The sequence below is a fragment of the Marmota monax genome, unplaced genomic scaffold (assembly GCF_021218885.2).
Source record: "Marmota monax isolate L192 unplaced genomic scaffold, Marmota_monax_Labrador192_F-V1.1 WCK01_AAM20220418_F8-fsc00241, whole genome shotgun sequence".
Lineage (NCBI taxonomy): Eukaryota > Metazoa > Chordata > Mammalia > Rodentia > Sciuridae > Marmota > Marmota monax.
The window spans coordinates 1,328,737-1,341,202 of NW_026692134.1; the positions used below are offsets into that span (position 1 = coordinate 1,328,737).

A 12,466-nucleotide genomic window follows, 5' to 3' on the forward strand; every position below is an offset into this window, starting at 1 on the left:
AAAGCATATTTATGTCTCTGTTCTTAAGGAGGCAAACAAAAGTGTTTCCAAAAAAATTACCTTTTCAAGAAAAAAAAAAAACTTCTTTAGAAAAAATTTTCTAAATAGATTCATAATATTTATACAATAGAAACATAAACTTCCTTAAGTCCTATATTAATGAAAATAAAACATGGGCAGGATGTGAGAATACAATAAAAAAAGAAAGTCTATAAGTAAATTAGTGAATGATTAACTTATTATATATCAGAAAATATAAGATATGGGTATGGAGAACTATAACAACTCATAACTATAACAACTTTGTGTGTTTTATTGTTGTTGTTTTGTTTTTGGTACCAGAGATTGAAACCAGAGTCACTTAACCACTGAGCCACATCCTCTATTATTTATTTATTTATCTAATTTTAAGACTGGTCTTTCTAAGTTGAATAGTTTGGCTTTGAACTTGCAACCCTTCTGCACCAGACTGCCTAGCTGCTTAGATCACAGGTGCATACTACTGTGTCTGGCTAATAAAATTTATTTTTATGTTTTATTAGTGAATTACAGTTGTACATAAAAATAGGATTCATATTGTCATATGTACACATTCATATAACATAGTTTGCTCCATTTCAATGCCCAGTACTCCCTTTCCCTGCCCTCCTCTCTCTCCCTGATCCCTTTCCTTCAGTTTTAAAACACTTTTAAGATGTTTTGGAAAGCTGTCAATGGGCACTTGATTCCATCAGGGAAATATTGTTAGATATATTCATATATTCTTATGTTCATATAAAAGTATAAATTATAGACACATAAGAAAGTAATTGTCTGTGGAAACATATGATGTCTGTAATTTATTTAAACCATTAGCAGGGAGGAGATGTGGGTTACAAAACATTGATGACTGTTGATTAGTTACGGGCACATGTTCATTATATATCCTCTTTACCTTTGTGAATGCCTGGAAATGTTTCCTCTATTAGAAGTTATAGTTTAAATATAAACAATTATTTAAATATTATCTTTTTTTGTTGTTGTTGTTGTTTTGCAGTGCTGGGGATTGAACCCAGGGTCTTGTGCATGCTAGACAAGCACCTTACCACTAAGCCACATCCCCAGCCCAATATTAAGTATCTCCAAATACTTTTCTCTTTCCTTAATGTCTATTTTATGACCTATTAAATGCTTAAATTTATTTAAATGGTTATACTTTTTAAAAAATTAAACCACATGTATTTCTATATTATTTTAGTGGTATGTAAGTAACACTACTAAAATTTTCTTCTGCAGTACTTGATATTTATACTAATATGACTCATTAAGTGAAAGTTAAAATGTTCATTTGACAGGAGAGAGCAGAAAGCTCATTGCTAGAGGTTACGAAGAGGGGGAGGAGAGAGGACACAGGGAGGCTGGATAATGGGAACCAAAGCACAAACAGGAGGGATATATTCTAGTCTTCTATAGCAGGGTAGAGTGACTGTAGTTTAAAGTGACTTATACATTTTAAAAAGACTATAAAAGAAGAGGTCATAGGCTCCAAACACGAGGAAACAATAAATGCTAAAGGGGATGACAAGCCAGTTGTCCTGAACTGATCATTACTCATCACATATGTGGATCAAAATATCAAGTTTTATCACATAAGTATGTGAGATTATTACATATCAATTAAAATAAAATTATAAACGATATAAATATACTTTAAAAGTGGATAGTCATTAATCATAAAATAGATTTTAAAATCAGTCTTTTAATGAGCTATTATTAATAACTAATACATATATCCTTGACAGATTCTGTGTGTTGGTAAATAAGAATAACAATAAATAAGAGTATTGTTAACTCTATTTATATTGTATTTTCTGTTTTTATAAATGCAAAAGCTTAGCACTTTTGTTCATATGTATAAAGTATATATTATTCTCACTGGAGAATAATATTCAGTTTTTTTGACTGACTTTGAGTGTTATGTAAAAAACTCACACAATGTTCTTTTACCTTTAATCATTTCTATGACCCATTAACACACCATGAATGAATGTCTTCCTGAATTTTTCAAAAAACAAATAATTTTAAATACCTGATTTCCAACTGAGATTTTGGATGGTCTTAGTACTTGTGTCCTTTGAATCCATAAATTATAATCTTAATCTGGTCTGAGGATATGGGACCTGTGTAATGTTATTAGGTCATGAGGGCAGAGATTTATGAATGGGTTAATGCTTTTACAGAAGAAACACGGAGTATCTTGTTGCCTTTTGAACCATAAGAAGCCACTGGGAGAACTCATCAGTATGCAATCAGGAAGGAGATCCTCACCAGACACTGACACCTCGTTCTTGGATCTGCATCCTTCGTAATTGTGAGAAATGATTTTTCTGTTGCTTGAAAACTACTCAGTTTTGTACTCCTTAGTACAGCAACCTGATGGAAAAGGTCAGATTGCAAAGGGGCTTTAGAGTCACTATCTTAGCATCAATTTCAATTTCAAAATATCCTTTTGTTCTTTATCCTAAAGAGTTTTTGTTATGTTTGCAGATGGTTAACCTCAGGACATTGTACAAAAATAAGGTTAAGAAACAGTAGATTGTCTTTCTTGGGTCAAACAGGAACATGGAAAATTTGAGAGGAAAAGTGGGAAAGGAAAATCTGTACCTTCTTAAAGGGAAATAGCACAAATTTATTTTAATAGAATAATCCACAAATGGAGTGGAAATCCCTGTCCTGATTATGATTAAACACTGAATATCCCAGGTGTTGTTTTCTTGATCAAAACCACTCCTCTAGAAGATGAGAGAATATATTATCATTAAAAAGTATTTTATTCACCCCAATAACACTGGAATTTCAAATATACCAAATAGTGGTTCCAAATAATAGTTGTCTATGCATTTAGATTCTGCTGTGCCTCCTTACTAATCTATCTTAATTCTGTACCTTTTCCCACCCTGTAAAACCATCTGTTGTGTACTGTCTCTAATTGATAAGATGCCATTAGCAATGTCCTCCATTATCCTCAGTTTTTCTGTGAACATTTCCCTACCACTGCTCTAATTGACATCTGACAGGTCCTTAAGGACACCATCTCCTTGGCAGGCCTCTTGGTAAGGAGCTGTTTATAGACTCTCATATTTCACCTGTATTCAAGAATGGCAAATGCCTCTTTTTGTCCTGACAGAGCTTCCATATAATCCTCACTATTCACTTTTAAAGACTAGCTCTTATATATTCTAAACCATATTTATATTTATGTCAATCCTCACTTCACTGTTTCACTTCATGTTTTTGCATTATCAAAATGGCATCTACCTGGAATATAGCCTCTGGAAAGGTAATGATTCTTGGCTCAGTTTTGCATAATCAGGAGCTATGCCATAAACTTTGCTTTAAGGCAGCAAGAGGTATTGGCAGGCCCCACAAGTCCAACCTCCAACATTTCCTCTTCTCCATTAAAATTCTAAGCTAATCTCTGGCTTTGCTTCTCTGGCTTGGAAGAGAAGTAGATACTGGTCATGCAACACTACAGAACCTTCTCCAGTTATGGCTTCCTGGAGCTGATCAAGCTGACCTTGGCATCCATATCACTCCAACAGAGTCCTTTTTCTCATTTGCGTGTGGATATCTACTTCTTGATCCAAAACTTGCTTTATTCAAATAAGTCTCAAGCCACCTTGGGCCTAAACTGCCTCAGAATTTTGCATCCTTATTTTAGGGCTTAGTTTTTAAGATATTTATACTTCCACATGCATAAGAAACTACTTTCTATAATAACTCTCCCTTTAGTCCTGCTATCCATAATCTATCACTTCATAGCTCACATCAATTGCAGATCTATCATGTAATAAATTTATCTAAAACTATATTTATGTATCTACTTATTAACTGTAAAGCTCATAGGAGATACAGAAACATATGACAAAGGAATTTTACCTAGTTTGAGGAATCAAGGGTTTTAAAAACGACTCATAAACTTAGATAAAAAATACAAGAGAATCATAACCAACTTGAATCTAATGTATGAAATATGATATGTGAAGAGCTTTATAATGTTTTGAACAACCAATAAAAAAAATTTAAAAAAAAAAAAAAAAAAAAAGAAAATTTAAGTGTTGAAGGGAAAGGATTACATGCAGAGAACTTTGAGTTCAGTGACAGCCTGGTAGTTCAACAACCTATAATAATTCTGTGTTCTGGGAAAGCCAATAGAGAAATTGGTTTGGGATATTTTACATTAAAAAACTATTCATTATATAGCATAGAATTGTTTCATAAAGCTCTTAAGAAAAAAATTAAGATAATTATCAATGTCATGTTCAAATAATCTTATTAATAATCATTCCCTCTCCATGTTCTTAATATATAGCTAATTATGTGTACATTCTTGTTTCTCCTAATTTTTGTTGGGAATCATAGGAGGAAGCAATTTTTAATATAAAAACTATCCTTAATAAGAAGTGAACATGATTTATTTAATCACTAGCAGTTTGTCATTTTAAAAGATAACTCTTCATTTTAAAATCAAGCACACAGGAGTCCAGATGAGCTAATGTAAATAAAGAAGAACAACATCAACACACTGATGAAAACTGGAAGCATGAACTCTTTTGAGTGCATTGTTAATGTCATTTGCTTTAATCATGCCTTTTATGAATTTTACTCAATTTCTGTTTGAAGATGAAAACGTAAGCATAATGTTGTGAAGAAAAATTACAAAGTTTGAAAATTGCCACATTTATAACTCTAGAATAGAAAGACAGAAAATGCATTTAGTGAAGAGAAATTAAACAAAGAAAATTGTCTTTCAAAACATAGGCAAAATTCAAATGCACAAGTGCAAAGAAATAGTCCTGAGTTATCAGAAACAAGATGAATAGAGAGGAAAAAGTTCCATCCAACACATTTTGAAGTGATATTCCTTTTTTTGTAAGAAATTCTACAAAATTGGCAATTAGCAACTCTTGTTTATTGTGCAACTGCAATTCTATTTCAGTCCTGTTTGGAAGAAAGCCCAAAGCTGAAATTGCATAGTTACAAGACTTTAAAAGAAGAGTAAGATATTTTGATAACCCTGAAAAAGCATATGTTATGCTTCAGATGACTGGGTTAAATGGATTTTTATTTAAAGGGTTTATGGAACAAAAATAAATGTTTCACACATTAACAGCCAAAGGGCAGATGAGGGACACCAACATCTAGAGAAAGAACAGAATTGTATAATGTAGTTTCTATGCCTTGACATTGCTATGGTTGTACTTTCTCAAGTTTCTCACGTGTAAGCTCAATGTTTACAAAATCAGATCATGGCTAAAAAAAAGGACAGAAATGTCTTTTAATTACCTGAACATTTTTATGTAAAGCACAAGCTAAGGATGAATAATGCCTGCTTATATCTGTTTTGTCTTCCAGGATTGATTGTCCAACATTTGCCTACCCTGAATTTTACCAACATCAGAAAATAAGTTAGTTTCAGAAGTATATGTTTTTAATTTTTGACCTAAGGAAAAATATTATGTAGCTTTTACATGTTTAACTAATCATTTTATTCTCACTTCATCTTATTTCATGTTGATTCTTAAAGCATTTATATTTATTTAACAAAACAAACAAAGCAAATAATAGAGTCACAGAACATGTGCAGGATATTTTTCAGATTTTATTTGTATTTGTACTGAATTAAGAAATCATCTTGCAACTCAAATAAAAAGATGAATGTTTTACTTATGACAACATTATAAGAAATAGGCTTATTTTGTGTAAGTCTAAAAGCAAGGAAGAAATACTTTTGAAAGGACTACACATGTATATCCTGACTTGATATTTCTTCTATTACATTGAGATTTATTTCACATGTAGAAATATACACTTGTCAATATCTGGACACAGAAGAAACATCCCTACAGTAGTCCACATGGCACTCTTCTTCCTCTCTCTGCCCTATTATTTGTATTCTTACTTCATTTTTTGCAATGTAGAGATTCAATTTCAAATCAGTGGTAATTTGTTCTCTTTGACCAAATTTGAGTGTTGCAAATGTTGTCAAAAGAAAAGAATAAAAAACCACAATAACAATAACAATAATAACAATAAAATAACAACATCAGGAGATGGGTGTTGATAATTTCCATGGACTGTTTTTAACTACAAAAAAGATCTGAACAAATATTAAATGTATATAGCTCCATGTATTTTTCCATAATTAACCTATATTATCACGACGTCTTAATTAATACATAAAATATCAACATTTAAATCTCCCTGGGAGAACCATGTTAATGATTACTGCATATGGGTATAGCTAATATTCTGACATTTAAGTCTATCAATTTTCTTGTTATTTATTAATGTATATTAATTTTTATACTCCATTTCTGTGCTTGGCTACTTTCAACATTATAGTTTTTGGTGTTCATCCAGCTATTGTTTGCATCTGCACTCGTGATTTTATAAATGATAGGATTTTTCTATAATCAATGAGTGTTTAAATATTTTCCACTTAGGAATTATGCTGTTGTAAACATGCATGTGCCTGTGTCTTGGAGAATATCTAAATTCTTTTTTAGTTAGAACATTGACAGATAATAAGGTAGGTTTATGTTCAGTTTTTAAGTATACTATGAAATAATTTTCCAAAGCAGTTCCCACAATTTAAACTCCCACCAACCATGTCCCAGGTTACAGTGACTTTCTAACTTCACCAATACTCGATGAGGTCAGTCTCGTTCACTTCAGCAATTTCGTTATACACGAATAGCATCTACTTATGTTTTCGATCTATGCATTTTTCTCTTTGAAGAAAAGAAAAGGTATTACAGAATGTTTTAGCAGCAATCCCGCTTGCTCACTGGTTTGAGGAATATGCTTCTTGTTCCACAGTTAGCATTCTCATCAGATTGCTGAAGGATTTGAGGATTTGTTTTTCGGACCTTAAGCCCCTCACATTGTGGATCCTTGACCTACTTGGGCACTGTGATGGATATCCCCACCAGACAACCTCTGGTACTAATTGTGACCTACAGGCATTGCTTGCAGATTCTGGCTGCAAGACTGTTCCTTCCAGGATCAGTGGATATCACTGTCCCCTGTGAGAGTGGCAGCTTCAGAGTACACACACTCGTGATGCTGGAACAGTAGGATATGATCTGCTACCACAGCTCAGACTCTGGTTCAAATCCTTTCACATAGTGGCTTGAGGATATTCCTTGGCCTGGAGGGTGATGCCAGCACTCTTGCTTCTGAACTATCTACCTGAGATGGATTGGTGATCACCTTCACAAAAGGCTTATGAGAAGCTACCTGAAGGGGAGGACAAGGAGGAGAATACTGAAGAGAATACAGAATACCGCCTCAAGGAGAAGAGGAAAGACTGGAAACTCAGGGGTGACCTTCCCTTCACTCCCTCTCCTATCCAGAGGGAACACCAGATCCTAATCTAGTTCCTAATTTTTTTTTTTTTTTGTAAATTTCTGTGGAATAGAAGGGACAACAGGAAAGAAAATAAGAAAATAAACTCTAAACAAAGATGTGTCATTCCACTGGTTTTGGTACTGGTGTAGCAGCCAGAAATCTCCCATTTATAAAACTATGTTATCCATTTATTATATTTTTTTATTTTTTGGTGAGTATTGGGGATTGAATTCAGGGGTGTTAGACCGCTGAGCCACATCCCCAGCCCTATCTTGTATTTTATGTAGAGATGGTGTCTCACTGAGCTGCTTAAAACCTCACTGCTGCTGAGACTGGCTTTGAAGTCTGTATCCTCCTGCCTCAGCGTACAGAGCACCTGGGATTACACGTGTGAGCCACCAATCTAGGCTATGTGATGTATTCATAATAAAGCAGGACAGCAACATTTCTTCATAATATTCCAGAACCCCCAACTCCTAAAAACCCTTCTCAAACATTACTTTGCTGTTAAATGTTGTGAATTGTTAAAGAGCCTGGACATTATTTTTTCTAAGAAAAAAAACATGTAATAGGTCAATGAATGGAAGATTTTGATGCATATGTCAGCAAGCAGAAATGAGTTTGTCTTATACAAGACTAAAATGCAATTTACAAATTACTAAAATTCAGCCGGGCATGGTGGTACATGACTGTAATATCAGGTGCTCCGGAGACCAATACAGGAGGATCGCAGGTTCAAAACCAGCCTCAGCAATGGCGAGGCACTAAGCAACTCAGTGAGACCTTGTCTCTGAATAAAATACAAAATAAGGCTGGGGATGTGGCTCAATGGTTGAGGGCCCCTGGGTTCTATATCTGGTACATCCCCCAAAACAGCAACAACAACAACAAAAAAAACCCACAAAAATAAAAACAAATTACTAAGATTCAAATCAGTTAATGAAAGTTTCTGATTTAATGCATCTTTTTATATTATTTCTAAATATAGAATATACTTTTAAAATACTCTATGTACTGTATAGAACTAGAGCTGGCAGGAACAAGAATGTCACTCAGTAGTACAGCACTTACTTGTCTAACATTTGGGGACCTGGGTTCAATCCCCAGGACCAAAAAAAGGGGGAGCCAGGAATATATCTGGCATCAATCCTTGCATTAATTCATTATTTCATATTATATCAGTTAGCATTTAGTACATAACGGTTTTTCAGTTTCAAACATTTTTTTTCCCCAAAATCAAGTGTCTTAAAACAACCTCCATTGTTTTTAGCTCACGATTTTGTGGCTTGTCAACTCAGTTGGATTCTGATGATACATTCTGCTGATTTGGGCTGGGCTCAATCATGCATTAGTGCTCAGCTGACCAGCAGTAACAAAACCATCTATCAGCAGGGCATTATCAATTGATGAATGAGGCCTGCCCAGGCTGGATTACCTGATGATAGGAAGACCCCAAATACAGCAACACTATTCCATGGCCAAACTCAGCATCATTATGTGAGGATGTTACCAAATAATTCATAAAGGAGAATGACTCATGCATCATTTTCATCCAAGCATACACATGTTCTCTTATTTGAACATCCTCTTGTGTACTCACTTCCTTTAACTTGGACTAAATTGTGTTCCTCTAAGAGGTCATCTAAACATGCTCCCGAATACTCTCCTAGAGTTATGAGCAATCAATAACTATGTCTGTCTTAGAGAACATTATATCCTATGCTAAATAGTATCAATGTGTAATGCTAAATGTGAAGTATCAGAAATTGATCACATGTAATATAATATATTTTAAACACAAATTATACAGAATATTTTAGTACAGAGATAATGTACCTTTACTCCAGCTTAAGGAACAAAATATCACTAATAAAATAGAAGCCCTCATTTTCACTGAACACATTTTTCCCTCAAAGAGATACGGTTATACAGGTTTCACGATTTATTCCCATGCATGTTGTACATTTGTATAGGATATGTGTGTGTGTGTATATATGTATTATATAATATACATATATACACACACACACATATATATATGCACATTAACTTGATATTCATTTCTATATGAAATTATTCCATTAATACTGAGTATATTAACTTTGAAATACTTCATGTATTCTGTGCAGTCTTCTTTTTTCACTGAACTTTATTGTTATTAGATTTTTACTTGTTGATAAGGTAATGCTGATGCATTAATTATCACTGTTATATTCTATTTAGTTTTATGAGTAGACTGGGTTTTGTACCTACTTGTAGGTTAATATTATTATGAAAAAGAGTGGTTAAATACTATGTTTGTTTCTATTTTAAAAAATGAAGAGTTTATACTGGTTGAGTTAATTAGAATTTGGTAATTTGCTACTGTTGGTGTGTTAGCCATAATACTTTTGAATTAAACCAATATCCTTGAAACAGAGACTATCTAGAAACTCATTGTAAAACCCCAGGTCACAAAGATTTGCTTCTGTGTTTTCTCCATATGTTTCATAAATTTACAATTAGTCTGTGGTCCATTCAATCCATTTTGATAAGACATGAAATGATGTTATAAATTAATATTTTCCCATGTGAAGATCTGTTAGTTTCAGGTAAGAGACTAAAGTTTCTTCAATTAATTGGTTCTGTATTTTGTTAAATCAAGTGTCTTTACTTGGGAAGACTGTTTTGGGTTCTCTATTCTGCTTTATTGATTTGTCCTTTCACCAGTGATATACTGTGTTAATTACTATGGCTGTTTTATTTACCACCTAAATGACTTAGTTATTGAATCTTCTTATTGATTAATCTCAGTATTTTGACTTCTTTCTTTCGAATCATTGCTTGGCTTATCATAATTTCATTTTTTCTGAATTAATTTTTACTCCACTAATTGACACTTTGAGTTGCACCAAATCTAAAAATAAAACTATGGATAATTAAATAATAAAAATACAATATTGAATGTTCTAACACATGAACATAGTAAATCTCTTTGATTATTTAGATCAACTTAAGTTCTTTCATTACCATTTTGCATATTTTGACCAATGACTTCAGCACACTTTTTTCATATATTAGGCATTTCACTTTTTGGTACTAGATCATTTTTATTTAAATTTGTTATAACAGTGCTAATACATTAAGATCATTGTTGTATATATTTTTTGTGCCACATAGAAAACAATGTCCACAGCCAAAAACTAGCACAAATATTACAGAATAATATATAATATATATTATAATATATGTATATATATATATATATATATACTTACATTTATGGAATATTAAAATTAAATTTATATTAGAAAAGAAAATTTGATTTTAATCATAATCAAGGAAGCAAAAGTAACTTTAAAATATATGCAATCAATTTAATGCTTTATCATTAATTTAAAAAGATAAAAAATTGTTAAATATAAATAATGACCACATAATCTCTAACAGATTTAATGAGATTTATAATCACTCATATATGCTTGAAGGTAAATTTGTCAATACCCCTTTGTTTGTGAGATGCATACACTTCAACAATGCATTTTCTCTATTTAAATGTTTAATGGTAAAGCACATATAAGCAACTCTATATTCACATACATAAAAAAAATGTTTGAAAAATTGATTTTCATCAGTGATAGTAATAACCCATATTAGTTGCCTAAGTGACTACTATATGTGTATGTACATAATAGAAAACATTGAAAAAGCACATAGTATATATAATGAAGTGCTTATTTTGGAAGTGTGTGCTGTTTATGGATAATTTTACTTTGTATTATAAATTCTTTTATGTGAAAATTTTTAATTTGGCAAATTTATTTACTGGTAATTTGGGGGGTTTTTTGTTTACTATTAATAAAATACAAACATTTCATGTAATGTTTAGTGACTATAGAAAGTAGCCATTTGCCATAAGAAATAAATAAATGACTATATATATATATATATATATATATATATATATATATATATATATATATATTTATATATATATATATATTTATATATATATTCTATTTAGTATATATATATATATATAAATATATAATATATATTTATATACATATATAGTAATAGTAAATATATGCATTTCTTGATTATGTAGATCAATAAGACAAATGATGGTAATATGAAGAAGTGTCTATTTTTGAAGATAGAAACATTTTGATTTATTTATGTATAATATATATCTTTTTTGCTTCTTTATATTCAATTGTTTCTGGACCCAGTTGAAATTCCAGCCTCTGTTTGCAAATGTATCTTTATTTATGTTCATTTTAGTTATAGATGACAGTAGAATCCAATTTTATGTAACTATGCAAGTATAGAATATATCTATATTTAAATATGACCCCATTCTTATGGATGTATACAACGATGGGATTCACTATGGTGTATTCATGTACATACAAAAATTATTTTGGATTTATTCTACCGTCTTTCCTTTCCTTTCTCCCTGTATCCTTTGTCTAGTCTAGTGAATATCTGTAATTCCTCTCTCCACTTATTGTGAATTAGCTTCCACATGTCAGTGAAAACATTTGGCTGTTGGTTTGTGGGATTGGGCTTATTTCACTTAGCATGATAGTCTCCAGATCCATTCATTTATTTTCGAATGCCATGAAGTCATTCTTCTTATCGGCTGAGTAATACTCCATTGTATATATAAACCACATTTTCTTCATGAATTGATCTGCCAGTCATAAAGTTTGGGTCCATAGCGTACTATTGTAAATTCAGTGCTGTAAACATTGATGTAGTTGTGTCACTGTAGTATGCTGATTTTAAGTTCTTTGGGTATATTTTGAGGAGTAGATAACTGGTCAAATGGTGCTTCCATTTCGACTTTTTTGAAGAATCACTATAATTCTCTCCAGGGGGCTGGCACCAATTTTCAATCTCATCAGAAATATATGAATATACCCTTTCCCCCACATCCTCACTAACATTTACTGTTACTTGTATTCTTGATAACTGCCATTCTGACAGGAGATGGAGTGTTGGTCTAGTTTTGATTTGTATTTCTGTAATTGTTAGAGATGCTGAACATTTTTTCATATAGTTTTTGATCATTCATAATTCTTATTTTGAG

At 32.0% G+C, this 12,466-nt stretch overlaps 1 pseudogene; it reads left to right on the top strand.

Annotated features, from left to right (window-relative positions):
• The first annotated feature begins 6,692 nt into the window (after positions 1 to 6,692).
• On the top strand, positions 6,693 to 7,369 carry LOC124108916 (interleukin enhancer-binding factor 2-like; annotated as a pseudogene).
• Positions 7,370 to 12,466: the final 5,097 nt, after the last annotated feature.